Consider the following 20,729-nt stretch of genomic DNA (forward strand, 5'->3'; position numbering starts at 1 on the left):
GCGGGGGCGCCACAGCGGTTTGGGGCCATCGCTTCTCTTGTGTAGGGGCAATCTATATCCCCCCCTGTCTACATTCTCTCTCTTCAAGTTTAAGTGATTTAAACTGTGTTCAAGCGCTTGTGTGTGGTGAAGTTGTTGTCTATTTCCCGTCAGTTTTATTTAAGGCTGGTTTCAAGGTTCCATGGCCGGGATCATGTCAACTTTCTCAAAGGGGCAAGCTCATGGTTGTTTGCACACGCAAGCATGACGGAAATAGACCAGAAAGAAGCCAAAGAAGAGAATTGGTTTCTCTTGGGAAAAAGCAAAGAGAATTCACATGGACCAAAGAAACGTGAAGGCCTGTGTTTGCATGAATAGATAAGCCATGAGCATTCGAGTGGGTAAAAGTCAAAAGCAAGGTTGTTTATGACCAACTGAAGGTGGTGAGACCCGAAAGCAAAAGAAGTTGCTACCACGTACCCCATCCACCCTACCTCACCATTTGCACCTTCCGTGCCATGGTAGTCAAGGTAAGACCGAGGTAGCGAGGCTAGCACTTAGTCACCCCCCTGGTTCCTAACTGGGATAGAGAGAAAAAAAGAAGCCTTTTATAACTGAAGCCAAACACACATAGATACAATCAGATTTTAGGGAGACTACCTAAGGTAGAGAACCCTTATTTGACTCACATATGATAAAGGCAACTAGAATGCCCAACTCATTGTCTACCTCATCAAGGGAGACTTGGGCTGTTGTTGCAAATATTTTCTCCTCTTCAACAGGTTCCATTTCATCTTGAGCAACAAGAGTGACGTGCTGTTTCTCTTGCTGTTTCTCCAGCTTTCTGAAGCTGTTGGTCTCCTTACATCCCATTCTCTTGCAATACCTCCACTGAATCTTCTTGTTGGTCCTCTTCTTCTGATCTCCCACAAAAGCTTTGTCATAGTTTACATTGCTGCTTGCTTGACTTTCCTTGTTTCTTCTATCTTTTTCAAGCAGCAAGGCTACCATATCTTCAAATGATATTGAAGTTATGTGCATGACTTCGATGGTTTGTTGAAAATGGGTAACATCTTGGATACTTTTGGTGAGAACTGCCACCATGTCCTCATTATCAAGCTCAAACTTAAGGCTAGTGAGCTGCTGCCATTGAGTAGAACTTGGTAAGGTGATCACTTCATTCTTCATTATCTAGCATTTTCAAATCATAGAACTTCAACTTCAAGAAAACCTTAGAATTAGTGATTTTGTTACCAAAAAGAGTCCTAGTTTGTCCTAAATTTGCTTGGCGGTTTGCATGAAGTCTATGTGATGAACAAGAGCGTCTGCCAAACTCAGGCCGATTAGTGCAATAGCTCTCTCGTTGCGTTGTCGCCATAGCTTTTGCTTTTTTGGCTCATTGGCTCCTGGGTATTCATCATCTCTAGAGATTATGCTCCGGACGCCCTCCCTCATCAAGAGAAGCTGCATCTTGGTTTGCCAGGTAGGAAACCCATCACAAGAGGACTTGTCGATTGCAGTGGTTGATAGAGCCATAATGTTGCAGGGGCTTCAATGTCAATGTAGAGGGCTGATTTTTATAAAAAGCCCTAATTTTTTTGACTATTGCAGGGTTCAATTAGGTCAATATCTCTTATTTTTAGAGAAACCACCAAATTTTTTAGGGTTTGTAGAGGGCTTCAATTAGACAATTTTCAGCACATTTCAAAAAACCCCCAATTTTTATAAAGTATAGAGCCTCGGTTATATGATGTTTTTTCAATTTTGAGAACTGCCAAAATCAGGTGTATGCACTGTCTCTAAATTTGATGAATTTTGCCAAAAATAAAAAACACCAAATTGACTTTACCCCTTGATTGGTCGAATGACATGCTGCAGAGGGCTTCGCTCTTGATGAAAAAGCCATGTGAGAAGGCAATTTCAGGGAGGCTTTAAAGGTTTGGCAGGTATCATCTTCAGTGGGGGTCTGAGCTTTTATTGCAAAGACTCGTGAGGAAGCTTAGTGAACAATACACCAACATGGTCAAGCAGTGGTGTTTGACACACGTGATTGGGTTCTGTAGAGCTTTTGACAAAAAAGAACAAGGTAAAGTTTCACGTCGATATTTGGTGAAGTCCAGGAACTATTCAGCTATGGATTCGAAATGGATGGAGAAAGGTGACTTAGTAGATTCACCTATGGTTTTGCAACTTTATCTTGATGCTTTTGGTTTGGAGGCTACCATGGAAAGTGCTCACCTAGGTTCAGCAATGGAGTGTGGGTCTCCAGCATTGCCTGATGCTCAAGAGGGGGCTTCCTCTGCTCCCTTGTCACAACCACACTCAGATGGGATCTAGGAGTCGCTTGGAGATCTTTTTATGGCTCACCCGAGGTATTGAGGGCTGACAGTACATCCGCTAGCGGCACTTCTATGATATGTGTACTAGTCACATGGTTTATGGTATCTTTTGACTTGGGTATGGTTGGACAAAGATTGGAACGCCATATGGTCATGGACGTACTCATATTTGTACCACTTTGTGTATGGAAATATTTGTACATGTGGAGCATCTTGCATGTATTTGTCTGTGATGATATTGCTAAGTATGGGTCCTGCGCGATGGCCATATTTTGGAGCAGTTGGGACATCACCTAGAGACATGTATATTGCATGGACTGGATGCTTGGTTTTTAATGACATCTGTTTTGTGTTGATCTTTCTTTGTGGTATTTTGTTTCAAGTTGGCAAAACTTGGACATTCCAGTTGAACTATGGAGTGCAATCGAGGACAATTGCATTCTGTTAAGTGGGGGGTACGTCACCACACTGCGTGTTTTGCCTCGACAAAAACCCTAACCCTAACCTTAATTTTCAAGATTGTCCGAATGAAGATTTGTTCACATCATCGCGAAGAGAAGCTCAGAGAGAGGAGCAACTTTGTCTCTTACAATATCTTCAAATTCAAAGTGGTTTGAGAGATTTTTAGGAGGATGAAATTTTGCATAAAAAGTCAATAAAGCTGCTTTTCAGTTGCTTTTTAAAAGCAAAACTTGCTTTAAAGCTAGCCTAAGCCAGCTCTATATAAGTGAGGCATGGGGGAGGGCTCTAGTCATAACCACAACGTGGGTTTGAGAGGAGGCCAAAGAAGCCTTCATTCGCGGGCCTTGGGCGCTAGTGTGTGTGCGGGAGTCCTAACCGTGGATACTTGGAGCAAGACCGATGAAGTTGTAACCAACTTCATGAAGAGTAAAGAAATACATGTTGGGGCACCAGAGCAGTTTGGGGCCACCACTTCTCTTGTGTAGGAACCCTGTCTACATTCTCTCTCTATTTTCTCTCTCCAAGTTTAAGTGATTTAAACTGTCTTTAAGTGCTGTGTGTGGTGAAGTTTTTGTCTACCGCCCGTCAGTTTTATTGCAGGCCGGTTTCAACACGTGTGCTGTAACAGGTGCCTCTCCAAGAGATCTTTGATATTCACTTACTCAAATACACAATGCAAGGTAGCATGGATGCAAGAAAAAGTCTATGTAAGAGTGTCGTGATCCATGCATCGAACACCACACTAGGGACCAGCTCTCCCCTATTTGATTCTTTACTACCAAAAGGAAATTTTCCGTGCACAAAGCTGACATACACACCCAGCAGTCCGTACACTTGGCATTGCCGTATAACACCTCTACTGCCTGTTGAATGCTTTTGTATAGCCCTCTGTACTAATAGGAGGGTGGGGGCTACTCAAAACATTGTTGTACAGCTGCTACTGGCCTTAAAACTCTGGTGAACACTTCTAAACAGTACAAGTCCTTTGGGTGAGCGCCCTACAGAGGTGTTGGGGCTTAGGCTGGTCAATCAACCCTCTGTTGGGCTAGGCATGTGCCTTTTCCCATCGCTTTTCCTTTTTCAACTGCTTTTCCCCATGTGTTTTCTCCCACGCTTTTGCTAAATTTTTATCTTTTTCTTTACAATGATCTTAATACCTACGGAACTGATGTTAGCATACAATAAGATAATAATAAAATGAAATGCTCAATTCACACTTTCCCCCTACAAAACCCATAAGACTAGTTTATGACACATACTGAACCATATATATCCAATATAAGTTCCAAGCAACGTCCATGCTTAAAAACAAGTCATGCCCACATATTCATTTCCCATGCAGCATGCAAACAAGACATGAATCAAATAAATTGTTATCAAGGTAATCTCCCACCTTCCATAGCTTTGTATCAAATTTCCATGCAGAGAATCCTTGCATATGGTTTTCACTTCTTTGTGCATCAGAAGACTTAGGCAGGATTAAGGACTACGAATTAAGCACAAGCCACACCTGTACCAACCTACGAACAAGTCCATCCACATCCAACTTAGGACCAAGATCCAACTTAAAATCGATCTTTCAATTTAGAAACAGGTGACTTCTACTACAACTTACGAGAGAACTTTTGCTTGACTTAGGGTGAGTATGTCACAACCGGTGACATCCATAGTCCTAAAGAATCCCAAATAGTGACGTCACCCCGGCTTCCAAATAGTTGTTCTCGACCTAAGACATCCAAATCTACAACAAGCAGTGACATCCAATCTTGTGCAAATGATGACACCCATACTCCTCTTACTCACAGTCTGTGAGCAAGTTTCTCTTGGTCCAACTTAGGATCAAGCCTCCAACTTCGACTTTAAAAAATGCCTCTTTTACTGCAACTTAAGAACAAGCCTTTCCTGTTCCAACTTAGAAACGGGCCAAATCCAAGACCCAATTCAAGATCAAATCTCCATAACTCTCTCTCTCTCTCTCTTCGCTTTTCGCCCCTGCTCGCCGCCTCCCCCCCCCCTCCCTACGTTCGCTTCCGCCGCCCCCCCCCTCTCTCTCTCTCTCTCTCTCTCTCTCTTCGCTTTTCGCCCCTGCTCGCCGCCTCCCCTCCCCCCCTCCTCCCTCTGTTAGCTTCCGCCGCCCCCCCCCTCCTCTCTCTCTCTCTCCCGCCGAGCTTTTGAGGCATCCAGGATGAGGGAGATGCCCATGGAGAGATTATCCCCGTTCTCACATCATGGTATAGACATTGAGTGGTTGCCACCTTTTCAGTATGATCAGTCTGCTCCACGGGGTTACCTCTCTCTCAATGAGAGGAACAGAGTGATGAGACAGGACATATGGCAGCACTACATACAGGCGACATGGACAGCACCAGAGAGCCCACTACCACCGAAGATGCTGTATTACAGAGACCACTTTATGAGCATCTCAGGGGATGGGTTTATACATCGATCACGGTACATGGATGTATACATGCCACACAGCTCTTGCGTTGCTATTGGACAGCTACGAGTCTCATCACATCAGCTAGAGATAGAGGCTGGGAGAGTGGCACGGGTTCCTAGAGCTGAGCGGATATGCAGATTGTGCCGCGAGGAGGTGGAGACTGAGGATCACTTTGTATGTAGATGTAGAGCCCACCAGGGGGTCAGAGATAGATATGCAGGATTGTTTGAGGAGCACTCTTCACTACATCAGTTGATGGAGGCCTCGAACCAGCGACAGCTTGGCAGACTACTACTAGAGCTTCATAGTTCTCGAGAGAGACTCCTCCAGACACCCGCTCCCACTAGGGGTGGGAGATAGTCCCAGCTCACAGATTTCTTCCAGAGAGCTATGCCAGTGCTAGCTGATGTACCACGTGGGGTGACCGCACAGAGAGCAGCGGAATTGAGAGCCAGGAGAAGACATAGACAGACTGGACATAGAGCACCCCGACTCCGTCACCGAGAGATAGCAGCTATCCGAATGAGACACCAGATGGAGACACATGAGAGGCTAGCTCGCTTTCATTCAGACTCAGGGTACATGTTCATGCATTCACAGCCTCAGCATCGGCGATGTATGATATCTTATATCCCTCTTATGGCACTGGATGGAGTTAGACATAGATCTGCATAGCATGCTTGTACTACCCCTTCAGCATATAGAGATGCATCTTGCCTTAGCACTCCATCCACATCCCCACCCCCCTTATATTGTTTGTATATGGGCTCCACCGATCCATGATGATTCACAGTTGTATCCAGACACATGCACATTTTTTCTTTTGTTTCTTTTCTTCGGATGACCGGAAGAACACAGTTGTATTATACTTTGGCCTCTCGTAGACGTTAATATATCTTTCTTTCTTTCTTTCTCTCTCTCTCTCTCTCTCTCTGACTACATTGAGAGATCGGGGGACAGAGGAGCCCAGCTAGCAGGTACATGGATCCCACTATTGTTATATGCTGATGATATTGTGTTGATCTCTGACTCCCCTGAGGGTATGCAGCGTCATCTGGATGCTTTACATGAGTTTGCACATGATAGTGGATTGTCTGTCAACCTTGGCAAAACCAAGGTTATGGTGTTTAACACCACGCCACAGTGGGTTAGGCGATCAGCTCCCACATTTACATATGGGCAGAAGATTGTGGAGTATACAGATGCATATACATATCTTGGGGTAGTATTCAGTGGGCTAGTGTTTTCGATGAGGAGAGCAACAGAGACTAGATTGACTAGAGCACATGCAGCCCTGGGTGGTTTGGAGAGGATGTGTTCGCAGGTTCAGTTTCAGGAACCTCGAACGAAACTTTGGCTTTTTGACACTCTAGTGACATCAGCTATGCTTTATGGAGTGCAGATATGGGGACCTTCAGTGGGCCATCACAACGCAGGCGGGTGGAGAAGTATGGAGAGGCCTTTGGTATCTATGATTGCTAGGATTATTAGAGCCAAGGCCGTGGTACCTCATGAGATTATTCGAGCAGAGCTGGCGGCTGCCCCTCTGGTGATTGAGGCTCTTACGAGATCAGTCTCCTACATACATGGCTTGTGGTATCTCCCCTGAGACAAATATGCATGCCCCGCCCTTGAGTCCTCCCGACAGTTAGCTTTACAGGGAGACACGGCTTGTTGGTATGGACAGATGACATCTTGGTTCTAGGCACATGGTTTTAGCATGGACAAATTGCCTCCCTTCCAGTACTCTCTAGAGGCACCCTCTCTCACTCTCACACGGACAGAGATTACCAGACTCATCCGTCAGGATTTAGTTTAGCTGGACATTAGGAGGACATGGATACAACTGGCTGAGGAGCTGGGCACGAAGATGGCTTTCTACAGAGAGCATTTTCTTCAGCTCATAGCAGATGGTTTTGTGATCAGACCCAGTTACATGGATGTACACTTGTCTCATGCAGTACGATGTGCTATTGGTCAAATTCGCACATCCTCACACCAGCTTGAGATTGAGATTGGCCGATATAGAGGTATACCAGCTGAGGCCAGGATATGCCGAGTATGCCATGGGGAGCCAGAGACAGAGCTGCATTATATATGCCATTGTACTGCATACTATGAGATACGTGGTCGTTTCCACTATTTATTTAGAGAGGGTTTTGGACCACTTTCCAGAGTCATGGGGTACCAAGACCAGAGGTGTTTGGGATTGTTCTTGCTTGAGCTGCGGAGACATAGAGATAGCCTGCTTAGGCGCACAGAGAGCCAGACTCAAAGGCACATTACAGACTTCTTTAGTCCAGCCATCACTGCGCCAGATGGACCACAGCAGTAGCAGGACATGGATACCGCCCACACCAGCGGTACACTGATTGATCGTGCGATTGAGCTTGGGTGGTCCAGACGCCCACGACTACGGAGGAGGGCATCCCAGCATAGACGGAGGTTCCAACGGCGGATTCGGATTATTCTTGCGAGACATGCGGGACACCCAGTCAGGGTGCTGACCCCAGCGTCCGATGCGGCACATATTATGAGATGGAGGCACCTCCATAGTGTACCCCCCCGTCCCACATGATATTGTATCCCCTCACTGTACTCCACTCACCTCCATAGCGTACCCCCCCTCACTATATTCACACCCTATAAGGGTTTCTGTTTCTCTTCCAGTTCCACTTTCATTTTCTAGGTGCCAGTAGTATCATCTTTATTTTTCATTTTCTGGTTTTTTATCCAGACATTGTATCAGATCCACCATGATGTAACTTTTTGGTCTCATAGGTCATTATGGCCTTTTAAAGACGTTAATATAACATTTCATTTCATTTCATTTCTCTCTCTCTCTCTCTCTCTCTCTCTCTCTCTCTCTCTCTCTCTCCGCTTTTCGCCCCTGCTCGCTGCCCCCCCTCTCTCCCGCTGTTCGCTTCTGCCGCCCCCCTCCTCTCTCTCTCTCTCTCTCTCTCTCTCTCTCTCTCTCTCTCTCTCTCTCTCTCTCCGCTGTTCGCCTGCCTGGGCTGGCCCGTCCCTCTGCCTCCCTCTTCCCACCCACCCCGTTCGCTTCCGCCGCCCCCCCTCTCTCTCTGTCTTACTCTCTCTCTCTCCGCTATTCGCCCGTTGGGGCTGGCCCGCCGTCCCTCTGCCTCCCTCTTCCCACCCACCCTGTTCGCTTCCGTCGCCCTCTCTCTCTCTCTCTCTCTCTCTCTCTCTTGTTGCTGGAGTTTTCCTCCCCAGATGTTATCCATTAGGAGTTCCTAGTACCTTACCTTTCCTCATAGTTATTGTTTCAGTTTCAGTTAGTTGTTTAGTTGTTTTAGCTTTCTCACACAGACATTGTATCAGATCCACAAATTGTTGTAACCTTTTTGGTCTCATAGGTCATTTTGGCCTTTTTAGGACGTTAATATATCATTTCATTTCATTTCTCTCTCTCTCTCTCTCTCTCTCCGCTCTTTGCCCGCTTGGGCTGGCCCGTCCCTCCGCCTCCGTCTTCCCACCCACCTTGTTCGCTTCCCCTGCTCTCTCTCTCTCTCTCTCTCTCTCTCTCTCTCTCTCATGGAGTTGTTATTCAACACGTCTTGTGTTCGAATCTCACTCCCGTCGGATAGATCATATTTGGTCTCTTGGGATTGTTTCTACGACTTTAAAAGAGCTTCTTCTTCTTCTTCTCTCAGACGGAAGCTACAGGGGAGACTGAGAGTGGTAGCACAGGATCAAAAGGACCAGATACATGTGGGTCAGCTTACAGCTCTCACAGGACAGGGTTATATACATAGCCCACTTTCCTCCATTAGGATCCTCCTATGTCATTACAGAGGACATGCCACAGGAGGAGGAGACAGGAGCCTCGCCATACACTTGTCTGTCAGAGGAGATTATGCATTATTCTACACTAGGGGAAGTATTTCTTACGGGTGACTTCAATGCCCACACACAGAGCAAACAGTGTGAGGTGTATGACTATGATGACATGGAGATCCTCCACCCTGTGGATCTAGAGGAGATAGGGCTAGTCGCGCATCAGAGGGGACACTGGACCAGACAGAGGACATTATGGGGACCACTTACTAGAGTTGGGAGCCAGGCATCGTCTCGTTATTTATACCGGGATCAGGAGGGCTGACATGCTTCCCACATGGGGGTCATACACGGACCGGAGGCACCGTGGTAGACTACATTATGGGGTCTTTGGAGGCATCACAGCTTGTCACCTCATTCTCCATCCCACCTCGTCCTATTGGGGCAGATCATACATACTTGGCATTTTCACTAGCCGGATCACCACTATCACCAGGCCCCCACATACCCATGCCACACACTACCATCTACTTCGGCAAAGTAGACGATGGGCTCCTACTCATGGATCCCCTGGCACCTATGGATACCATTACAGCCCAGCTGACATCCTACACACGGCTGCATTACAGAGCTTCCCACATCGTGTCCACTCAGGAGAGCCTGCGAGATCTGGGACTATGCCCCATAACAGATGGTATGATGATGAGTGCAGAGCCCTATACTCACGGCTCCACATACAGAGAGCCTTGGGAGCCATCACAGAGCAGGAGTTGAGGAGAGAGATGAGGAGACTTACTCACCGCAAAAGGCGGGCCTTCGCAGAGAGATACAGGAGCTAGAGATCTTCCATTTCTTCATGAGTAGAGATAGCCCTATCTCATGGCGGCACTTCAGAGAGCCCCTGACACCGACACCCATTGCAGACCCACAGACATGGCACACATATGCAGAGGGCCTATACCACGGCCCACAGCAGCCACCTATACCTTAGCCACAGGAGCCTCGACCTACCACATCTAGCTTCTTTACCCACTCCATGGTAAAGGAAGCTATCTGCCACCTACAGCATGGACGGGCCGCCGACCATATGGGCCTAAAGGGTGAGCAACTCATATATGCAGTAGATTCTTTGGCTCCTTTTCTTGCACACCTGTTCAACAGGGCACTAGCAAAGGGTTTGCCTGTGGAGTGGACGATGCACAACATTGTGCCGATCCACAAAACAGGGGATATGCTCGATCCAAGCAACTACAGGATGATTATGGTTGGCCACGTGTTGGCCAAACTCTTGGAGCAAGAGCTTAGCTTATATGCTGAGCGAGCAGGTTTACGCTCATCAGGGCAGGCAGGCTTCAGGAGAGCTTTCTCTACCACTGACCATGTATTCACTTTGAGATGTATGATTGATCAGGCCAGAGTGAGGAAGAGAAAGCTCTATTGCTGCTTTGGGGATTTCCGCAAGGCATTTGACACAGTACCACGAGAGAGGCTCTTTCAGCGCCTGCAGTCTCTTGGCATACCAGCAGATATGACATGGGGCATCTATTCATTATATGAGCAGGTTTTTGGGTGAGTCAGATGCCCAGGAGATATGTCAGAGACTATTGCTAGCACCATTGGTGTGAAGCAAGGATGCCCACTTTCCCCCACGCTATTTGGGTTATACATTGATAGGTGGCTGACTTCATTACATGGGGAGGCGGAGATGGAGTTGATCTAGCAGGTACCTTAGTACATATTATGCTTTATGCTGATGATATTGTATTAGTGTCTGAGTCTCCACGAGGTCTACAGCAGCATCTACATGCACTCCATGATTTCTACACATAGAGGGGTCTTACTGTGAACCTTGGGAAAACCAAGGTTATGGTCTTTCATATATCGAGACACGGCAGGAGTCAGCTGACATTCACTCTCGCACGATGCCAGGTGGAGGTGGTGACATCATACGTGTACCTAGGGGTTACCTTCTCTGCAGTAGCCACGCCCTTCACCATGGGTTCAGCAGCCAAAGCTAGATTGACACAGGCATAGCCATAGAGAGAGTGCCACCAGGCGCATTTTCAGGAGCCCCGGACGAAGGGGTGGCTATTTGACACATTAGTCACATCGGCACTGATGTATGGACCAGCAGTATGGGCGCCAGGCCTTGCTACCCATTGGTGGACACAGATAGAGAGACCATAGGCCCTCATGATGGCACGCAGCAAACCGTCAGTACCTCATGACATTATCCGAGCAGAGTTTGCTGCGCCTCCTATGATGGTAGAGGCCATATTCCAGACTATATGCCTGCTAGACAGATTCAGAGAGATGCCACAGGACAGATTGTCATACAGAGCTTTTGAGGCATCTAGACAGCTGGCTGAGGCAGGAGTCAGAGGATCATGGTATGCACAAGTCACACATTGGTTCTCACAGCATGGCCTAGACATGGATCATCTACCACCATTCCAGTATGACAGGGATGCACCACATATCCGTCTCTCTCATAGTGAAAGGACCAGAGTATTGAGACAGGACCTATGGCAGCTCTATACACGAGAGACATGAATATCACCTACACAGCCTCTTCCACCGAAGATGCTATACTACAGAGATCACTTCATGAGTATCACTGATGATGGATTTATAGAGAGCCCTAGATACATGGACGGCTTTTTACCACATGGCTCCCGAGTGGCTATTGGTTAGCTTAGAGTTTCATCACATCGATTGGAGATCGAGACTGGCAGAGCAGCACGGATCCCCCGAGAGGAGAGGATATGCAGATTGTGCAGAGAGGAGGTGGAGAGTGAGGAGCATTATGTATGCAGATGCAGAGCATATACAACCATGAGAGAGAGAGATCCCATTTTATTCAGAGATCCACATTCCCTACGCCAAATCTTTGAGGCAGCAGACCAGCGCATACTGGGGAGATTCATTCTAGACATGCAGGGTCACTGAGAGACATCATTACAGGCTCAGACAGCTCCAGAGGGGGGACGACAGACATAGATTACTACATTTTTTCAGAGATCTATCCCACTCCCAGCCCCTACACAGCACGGAATTACTCTCTAGAGAGTAGAGACACTCAGAGCCCGCAGGAGACAGACGACACCTAGCTTTCGGACACCACGCCTATACCAGAGAGAGATGACAGAGATCAGAGCTCAGTTTCACAGAGGGTGCGCGGAGCGACTGGCTCGCTTCAGAGCAGACCGAGGCATGTTCTTCAGGGAGCTATGGACACCCCCTTCATTGATGTATACCATTTTATACCCCTAGTATGGTACAGGATGGAGCTAGCTAGGTTGCATATCATGATTGTATACTCCATGCATATAGCTTTGCATTCTCCTAGTAGTAGAGCTCCATCCCCTCCCCCACTCATTGTACTTATTGCACACCCAGATTCAACTTTTTAGTTCAGTACTTTTTCATTTTGTTGGGATGACAGCGGATACCCCACACAGGTACACTGGTTTGTCTCATAGGCCGAATTCGGTCTTCTGGAAGATGTTAATAAAATCTTTCTTTCTTTCTTTCTTTCTCTCCGCTGTTCGCCCGCTTGGGCTGGCCCGTCCGTCTGCCTCTGTATTCCCACCCACCCTTCCTCAGGTCCCCAAGGCAGCAACATAACTCTCTCTCTCTGCTGAATCTCTTCTCTTTTCTGTACATGGCTTGATCCACAGCCGCTCCTGCTCCGCAAGAACTTGGACATTGAGATTTATCACGTTTTCGCGCTGCGCACAGGTGTCATGGATTAATTTCCAATCCATTGGCTATGGGAAGTACTGCAAAAAGTGATGGTCAAGACCGGAGTTAAAGAGGAGCTCGTGAAGGTGGAGGGCAAGCTCAGCACAATTATCAAAGAAAACAAGAAGATGGTTGACTCTTCCGTTACCGCAATCATAAACCGCCTCTCCAAACTCGAGAAGGGATTTGAAAAAATCCAAGAGCTCGAAGAGAGAACATCCAAGCAAGAGGCTGAGATTTCATTCTTAAAGGAGGAACTAGTGGAGGCCAAATTGCATGCTTAAAAGTCAAGCGGTTAAAATCTCAGCACTCAAAAAGGAGTTGGAAGCCACTTCACAAGGCAAGCTTGAGGATGGAAAATTTCAGCCCTCCTTTATTCAATAGCTGAATACCATCAAGGAACAAATGAGGATCATTCGAGAGGAGGAGGAGCAACATAAAGAGAAGACATCTTCATGCGTATATGCATCTATTCTTGAGCAGGAGTTGAGTAGATGGGCAGAGAGAGAGGGCATACGTGCATCAAGGCAGGCAGGGTTCAGCAGAGGTTTCTCCACTCTTGACATATCTTGACACTCAGAGCTATTATTGAGGAGGGCAGATTATATGGCAGGAGGATTTATTGTTGCTTTGTGGATTTCCGCAAAGCTTTTGACACAGTACCAAGAGCCAGACTCATGCGCACACTACAAGAGATGGGAGTGCCCACAGAGCTGATTTGGGGAATCATGGCTTTATACAGAACAACTATGGGGCAGGTACGTACTACTCAGGGTATATCTGAGATGGTTCACTCCACTATTGGGTTAAAACAGGGCTGCCCCCTTTCTCCCACCTTATTTGGGATGTATGTGGATGAGGTTTCGGACTATGTAGAGCGGGAGGGTGACAGAGGAGCACAGCTAGCAGGGACATGGATTCCGTTGTTATTGTATGCTGATGATATTGTGATGATCTCAGATTCTCCAGAGGGGATGCAACGTCATTTGGATGCATTGCACACGTTTGCACAGGACAGTGGATTGTCTGTTAACCTTGGTAAAACCTAGGTGATGGTGTTTTAACACCACAGCACAGTGGGTTAGGAGGTCAGTACCCACCTTTACATATGGTCAGGAGACAGTGGAGTATACAGATGCATATACTTACCTTGGTGTGGTTTTTAGTGGCCCACTATTTTCCTTGAGGAGAGCAGCGGAGACCAGATTGACCAGAGCTTATGCAGCATTGGGAAGATTAGAGAGGATGTGTTCGTAGGTTTAGTTTCAGGAACCTCGAACAAAGCTCTGGCTCTTTGACACTTTGGTCACTTCAGCCATGCTGTATGGAGTGGAGATATGGGGACCCTCAGTGGATCACCACAGCCGAGCTGGTAGCACTGATGGATGGAGATGTATGGAGAGGCCCTTGGTTTCTATGATTTCCCGGATGATTAGGGCCAAGGCCTCCGTACCACATGATATTATCCGTGCAGAGATGGCTGACCCCCCATTGGTAGTAGAGGCACTCACTCAATCAGTCTCCTTTATGCATAGCACTTGGGCTCTAGTCTTCACGACAGTTGGCATCACAGGGAGACGGATCATGTTGGTATGCACAGATGACGGCTTGGTTCGAGCTGCATGGCTTTAGTATGGACAGGCTACCTCCATTTCAGTACTCCCTGGATGCACCCTCCCTCTCTCTCACACGGGCAGAGATTACCAGACTTATCAGGCAGGACTTGACTCAGCTGGACACTAGGAGGACATGGATACAGCCAACACATGAGCTTGGTACGAAGATGGCTTTCTATAGAGATCATCTTCTCCAGCTCACGGAGGATGGGTTTGTTATTAGACCCAGCTACATGGATACTCATCTTTCTCATGGGGTACGGTGTGCTATTGGTCAGATGCGCACATCCTGACACCAGCTAGAGATTGAGACTGGCAGATTCAGAGGAGTACCAACTGAGGCCAGGATTTGTCAGTTGTGCCAGATGGAGCCAGAGATAAGAGTTACATCACATATGTCACTGTCCAGTATATTATGAGATACGAGGCAATTTTCACTGCTTGTTCAGAGAGGGTTTCAGACCACTTTACAGAGTCATGAGATAACAGGATCAGAGATGCCTCAGATTATACTTGCTAGAGCTGCGTAGACATAGAGAGGGTCTCTTGAGAGGGAGGGGATTAGAGAGGCAGAGACACCTACAGAGGCAGATTACAGACTTCTTTCGACCAGAGATTGAGCAATCAGGCCAGCAGGCATTGCAGCTAGCCCCAGAGTATAGCCGCACCAGAGGTACACTGATTGATCGGGATATAGAGCTGGGGCAGTCCAGGCGCCCCAAGATGAGAGGCCCATCTCGACACCGGCGGAGACTACAACAGAGGATCAGGACCATACTAGCACGGCATGGGAGACGTCCAGTCAGAGTACTCACCATGGAGGACATTGAGGATATTCGCCATCGACCAATGAGAGACATCTTTGGATAGTGATGTATATGATGCTTACCTTTGTTGCTGGAGTTTTCCTTCCCAGATGTTATCCATTAGGAGCTCCTAGTACCTTACTTTTCCTCATAGTTGTTGTTTCAGTTTTAGTTAGTTGTTTAGTTGTTTTAGCTTTTCTTACACAAACATTGTATCAGATCCACCAATTGCTGTAACCTTTTTTGGTCTCATAGGTCATTTTGGCCTTTTGAAGACGTTAATATATCATTTCATTTCATTTCTCTCTGGCTTCCACATATGGTATATCCCACACATCCCATGCACCAGCTCAAGCACTTTCTAGAGACCTTCATACTCACTTCATGAAGAAACAAATTCTCCTTGAAGTAATCCTTGTAGACCCACTTCACATCAATTACCAGATACATCTTGCAAAACAACTGCTAAGGGCCCCACCCTCCATCGTCGCTCCACACCACTCCAGATCAGAACCTTTAACCACTGTAGGAACAATTGATGCGGGGACAGAAATACCAGTGGAAGGCATTGCATATCATGCCCATGGGGCTTCCTCCAACAAAACCAAGGTGCTGTACCCAAAGCTTGAGAGGGACAACCCAAGACCTGAGAATAGTTGAAACTCCAGAACGTTAGAAAACACATTTTGTTCTACTTTCAACTTATCCACATCTTGTGGATCCACGTCAAGCTCTTCAATTTTTCTTGTGTCTATTTATTGTTATTACAAGAGTGACCAAGACGGAAAGGAGGAGGAGGAGGAGAGAAGAACAAAGAAAAGAATAAAGAGAAGAACTGAAGCGCGCTTGGCCTGCTGCTCACTAAGCAAAACATTTCAATTGGATGGATACCATGTGGGAGGACCATATCTCCATTCTCAAAAACCACACTTGACACAACTCGTGGAACTTCCGTGGCTAAGGTAATTTGGTTAAGCGAGGTGAAGTAAAAGTCTCATGACACATCAACCAAGTACACATCAAGGCTCCTTGGAACACATGTTGCACAAGTCAAAGGCTTTGATTTTCACAAGATAATCCCTCCATTAGCAAGACTGACTACCATTTGCACATTGCTTGCCTTAGCTGCTAATCTGAACTGGCCTGTATGTTGGGCATACCATGCATACTCCAGAAGGCACCTGTGGGCTCAAGCCGCTCAAGCAAGGTAGGGACCAATTGATGGACAAATAGTTGATGTGTTTACAAGGGGTAGGTATATGATAGTAGTCGTGTATGTGGATGACATCATGGGTTATGACTAGGAGATGACACTAGGGCTGTTGAAGACAGCATTGCATGTATTCACTAATTTAGAGAGAAAGAAAGAAAGATATATTAAGCGTCTACTAAAGACCCAATGGGCCTATGAGACCAAAGTGATAAAATAATGTCCATGGCATATCTCATCATGGAGTGGAAAATAAAATAGAACAAATCAAAACTCTCACTAGAGTGACACAAAACTGTCCATGGAAATCTCATCATGGGATACAAGGAACATGAAACATGTGAGGAGCATCAGTCCCCAAGAGATGGTATGCTACTCTCCAAAATATCAAGCATGGGGCTAATGAGTATGGCTGAGAGGTCTCCCTCAGTTACATCATGTGGAAAGGTCGCTCGATGGTGATGAAGCAAGTCTTGGATTTGGAACTGATGAGGGGATGGTGGCTGACAAGCGAGGTGGGGGGGCATGCAACTTATATGCGTAGGGTATACAAGAATGCAATGCAAATCTGTCTAGCTCCAACCAGTACCATAATGGGGGTGTAATATGTGATACATAGGCGATGGCGAGGCAAAAATACCTCGGAGCATGATCTCCGAGTGTGAGTGTAAGTGAGCTAGCCGCTCCTGGATATGGTGCTGATGTCGAGCCTGTATCTCTGTGATCTCCCTCTGATGTAGTCTAGGAGTTTGGTAGCTTGGTGCTCTCGGTCTCTGTCTGGCTCGGAGATCCGCAACGCGCTAAAGTGTAACCCCCTCCTGTGTTAGGATAGGCACTCGGATAGATCTCTGGAAGAAATCAGTGAGTTGGAGCTGTCGCCCACCTCTCCCTGTGGTATGAGTCTGTATCACTGTCTCTCTGTGGTGCTGTGTCTCTAACAAGAACTGGCCAAATATGCGCTGGTCTGCGGACTCCATGATCTAGCGGAGTGAGGGATGTCGACTGAAGATGGTGGTGTATCTCTCTCTAATGACACTATATGCTCTGCATCTGCATACATAATGTTCCTCACTCTCAACCTCCTCTTGGCATAGTCTACATATCCTCCCTGCTCTGGGGATCCGTGCTGCCCTACCTGCCTCAATCTCAAGCTGGTGTGATGACACTCTGAGCTGGCCAATTGCCACTCGGACACTGTGAGGCATGTACACATCCATGTATCCAGGTCTCTGTATGAATCCATCCGTTGAGACACGCATAAACTGATCTCTGTAGTATAGCATCTTCGGTGGTAGAGGCTAACTGGTTGTAATCTAAGTCTCTTGAGTGTATCGCTGCCATAAATCCTGTCGAAGGACTCTGTTCCTCTCACTGTGAGAGAGCTGGATGTGTGGTGCATGCATATCATACTGGAAAGGTGGCAGGTGATCTATGTCGAGACCATGCTGAGTGAGCCACTGTATCATCTGTGAATACCATGATCTCCTATCTCCACTCTCTGCGAGCTCCATGGACGCCTCAAAAGCTCTATGTGAGAGTCGATCTGATGGCATATCTCTGATCCTCTGTATGAAGCAAATCGTCTAAAAGAGGGCATCTACTAGCATAGGAGGTGCAGCAAACTCCGTCCAGACAATGTCATGTGGGATAGAGGGTTTACTGCAGATCATCCGTGAGAGCATGAGAATCCGAGGCCTCTCTATCTGAGACCATGTGGAGGTGGCGAGCCCAGGTGCCCATACTGCTGCAGCATACATCAAAGCAGGGGTGACTAGTGTGTCAAACAACCACCCCTTCGTGCGGGGCTCCTGGAAGTGTGCCTGGTGACACTGTCTCTCTAGCATGGCCAGAGCTGCATACCCTCGTGTGAGTCTATCCCTGGCTGCCTGTGCCATAGTAAATCTTCATGGCGGAGTCGTAAATGTAATCCCCAGGTACACACATGAGTCTACCACCTCTACCTGTCCTCCTGCTAGTGTGAAGATGGCCTGTCGGTGAACCGGCCCTGAGGTGTGGAAAATCATGGCCTTGGTTTTCTCAAGGTTCATTGTAAACCCCCTCTGTGTGCAGAAGTCATCAAGTGCATGGAGATGGTGCTGTAGTCCCATCCCCGACTCAGAGACCAGAATAATATCATCTGCATATAGCATCATGTGGACTGTGGTACCTGAGATGTCTACCCTGTCCCCACCACCGTGACCAATGAAGTCAGCCACCTCATCGATGTATAGCCCAAATAGTGTAGGAGAGAGTGGGCATCCTTGCTTCACACCTATGGTGCTAGCAATAATATCGAATAGCTCCCCGCCCGAGGACCTGCTCATATAAAGCATAGATGCCCCAAATCATCTCTGATGGGATCCCCAATGACTGTAGGCGCTGGAAGAGTCTCTCTCGTGGCACCGTGTCAAATGCTTTGCGGAAATCCACAAAGCAGCAAAATAATCTCATCTCTCGCGCCCTAGCTTGGTCAATCAGACATCTCAGAGTGCATATATGGTCAATAGTGGAGAAAGCTCGTCGGAATCTAGCCTGCCCTGGGGCTCGTAGTCCCTCCTCTACATATGAGCTCAACTCTGCCTTGAGCATTGCGCCATAAAGTTTGGCCAATGTATGACCAATCATGATAGTCCTCTGGTTGCTGGGGTCTAGCATGTCTCCCGCTTTGTGGAGAGGCACGATGGTGCGCATAGTCCACTCAGCTGGTAGGCCCTCCACTAGTGCCCTATTAAAGAGGTGAGCAACAAAGGGTCCCAGTGTGTCCGCTGCATAAATAAGATGCTCACTCTGTATACCTGTGTGGTGTTGTAACCGGCGGATAGCTCTCTCTACCATCGAGGCAGTAAAGAAAGTAGAGGTGGTAGGGTGGGACTCCTATGGCCCTGGTATGGGCGGCTGCTGAGGGATATGGTAGAGGCTCTTTGCATATGTGTGCCATGTGTGTGGATCCTCAATCGGGGTACGAGGGCGAGGCTCTCTCATCCTGTGCCGTGCAGTGGCTGCATCTCTGCTCATGAGTAGGTGGTATATATCCCAGTATTGGGCCTCCTCATATGCACGCCTCTTATGGCGTGTGAGGGTCCTCATCTGTCGGCTCACCTGTCTCTGTGTAATGGTCCCCAGTGCTCTCTGGGCACGGAGGTGTCTATAGCTCTCCGCACTCAATCATCATCATACCACCAATTCTGGGGCATGCTTCTAGATCTATGTGTGTGCAATGTGTGTATGATGGGGGAAGCTGCAGGTGGCGGCCGTATGTAGTGGTGGTGAGTGTGTCTAGAGGTAATAGGGCATCCATCTGGAATAGCCCGTCATATACATGATGCTCATATATGTCTGCCAAGTCATGGGTGAAGTAGAAAGTTGTATGCGATGCCTATGTGGGCTGTGTGGGTGCTGGTGTGGAGCTCACCAGTGAACTGTGACAGTAAGAGGTACGTGTGATCTGCACCAATAGGACAGGGGGGGATGGTGAAAGATGTCACTGCCTGTGTGGTCTCCATGGACCCCATGATGTAGTCCACTGTCCTACCCCCCCCCCCCCCTATCGTGGAAAGCATGTCAGTGCTCCTGAATCCTGCCACTGTCTCATCCCGTTATAAATAACGAGATGGTGTTGCGCTCCCAGCTCAAGTAGGTGATGACCATATCTAGTGTTATCCGGCCCCATGTCTACTAAAGACCCGATAAGTCTATGAGACCAAAGTGATACAATAATGTCCATAGCATATCTTGTCATGGAACGAAAAATAAAATAGAACAAATCGAGAGAGAGAGAGAAAGAAAGAAAGATTGTATTAACGTCTCTCTCAGGCCAAAGAGAACTGGCCTATGAGACAAAACCATGTACAATGTATGTGGTATCTCTGAGTATCAGATAGTGCTCAGTGCACAATACAACAACTGGAAGAAAACTGAAAGAAAATTGCTTCTGTGAGGTCGGGATATATGTACATACATAAGGATGGAGCACTACTTGGGTAAATGGGTAGGATGGAGCACTACTGGGGTAAATGGTAGGATGGAGCACTACTGGGGTAAATGAAACCAAAAAGTTGTTACATGTGATCCATGAGTAAACTCAGTGTCAACAACATGAAAAAAAATAAGACTAGCTGCCGAAAGGATGGACAGGGACACGGTCAACGCACTACATAGCCCATGTGTTTACAATAAAGTAGGCAACAGAAGCACCTCGTGTGTCCGGGCTCATAATGTGTCCTCCTCTTGGACCGTGTACCTGGCCTCGATATCCAGTCATGTACGAAGTCTAGCCAGATCTAGACGGATGATGCGGCTGGTCTCTTGCCGTGAGAGATGAAGGAAGGGGGAGTCCAA

The 20,729-nt window shown here is 47.4% G+C and overlaps 1 protein-coding gene across 5 annotated transcripts in view; it reads right to left on the bottom strand.

Annotated features, from left to right (window-relative positions):
- The window catches only part of LOC147621097 (transcription initiation factor TFIID subunit 1-like), a 249,499-nt gene that overhangs the window by 44,594 nt on the left and 184,176 nt on the right, over nucleotides 1-20,729 (bottom strand). The window lies entirely within an intron of this gene.

The sequence above is a fragment of the Cibotium barometz genome, chromosome 30, assembly GCF_041138505.1.
Source record: "Cibotium barometz isolate CiBa-2024 chromosome 30, ASM4113850v1, whole genome shotgun sequence".
NCBI classification, from domain to species: domain Eukaryota; kingdom Viridiplantae; phylum Streptophyta; class Polypodiopsida; order Cyatheales; family Cibotiaceae; genus Cibotium; species Cibotium barometz.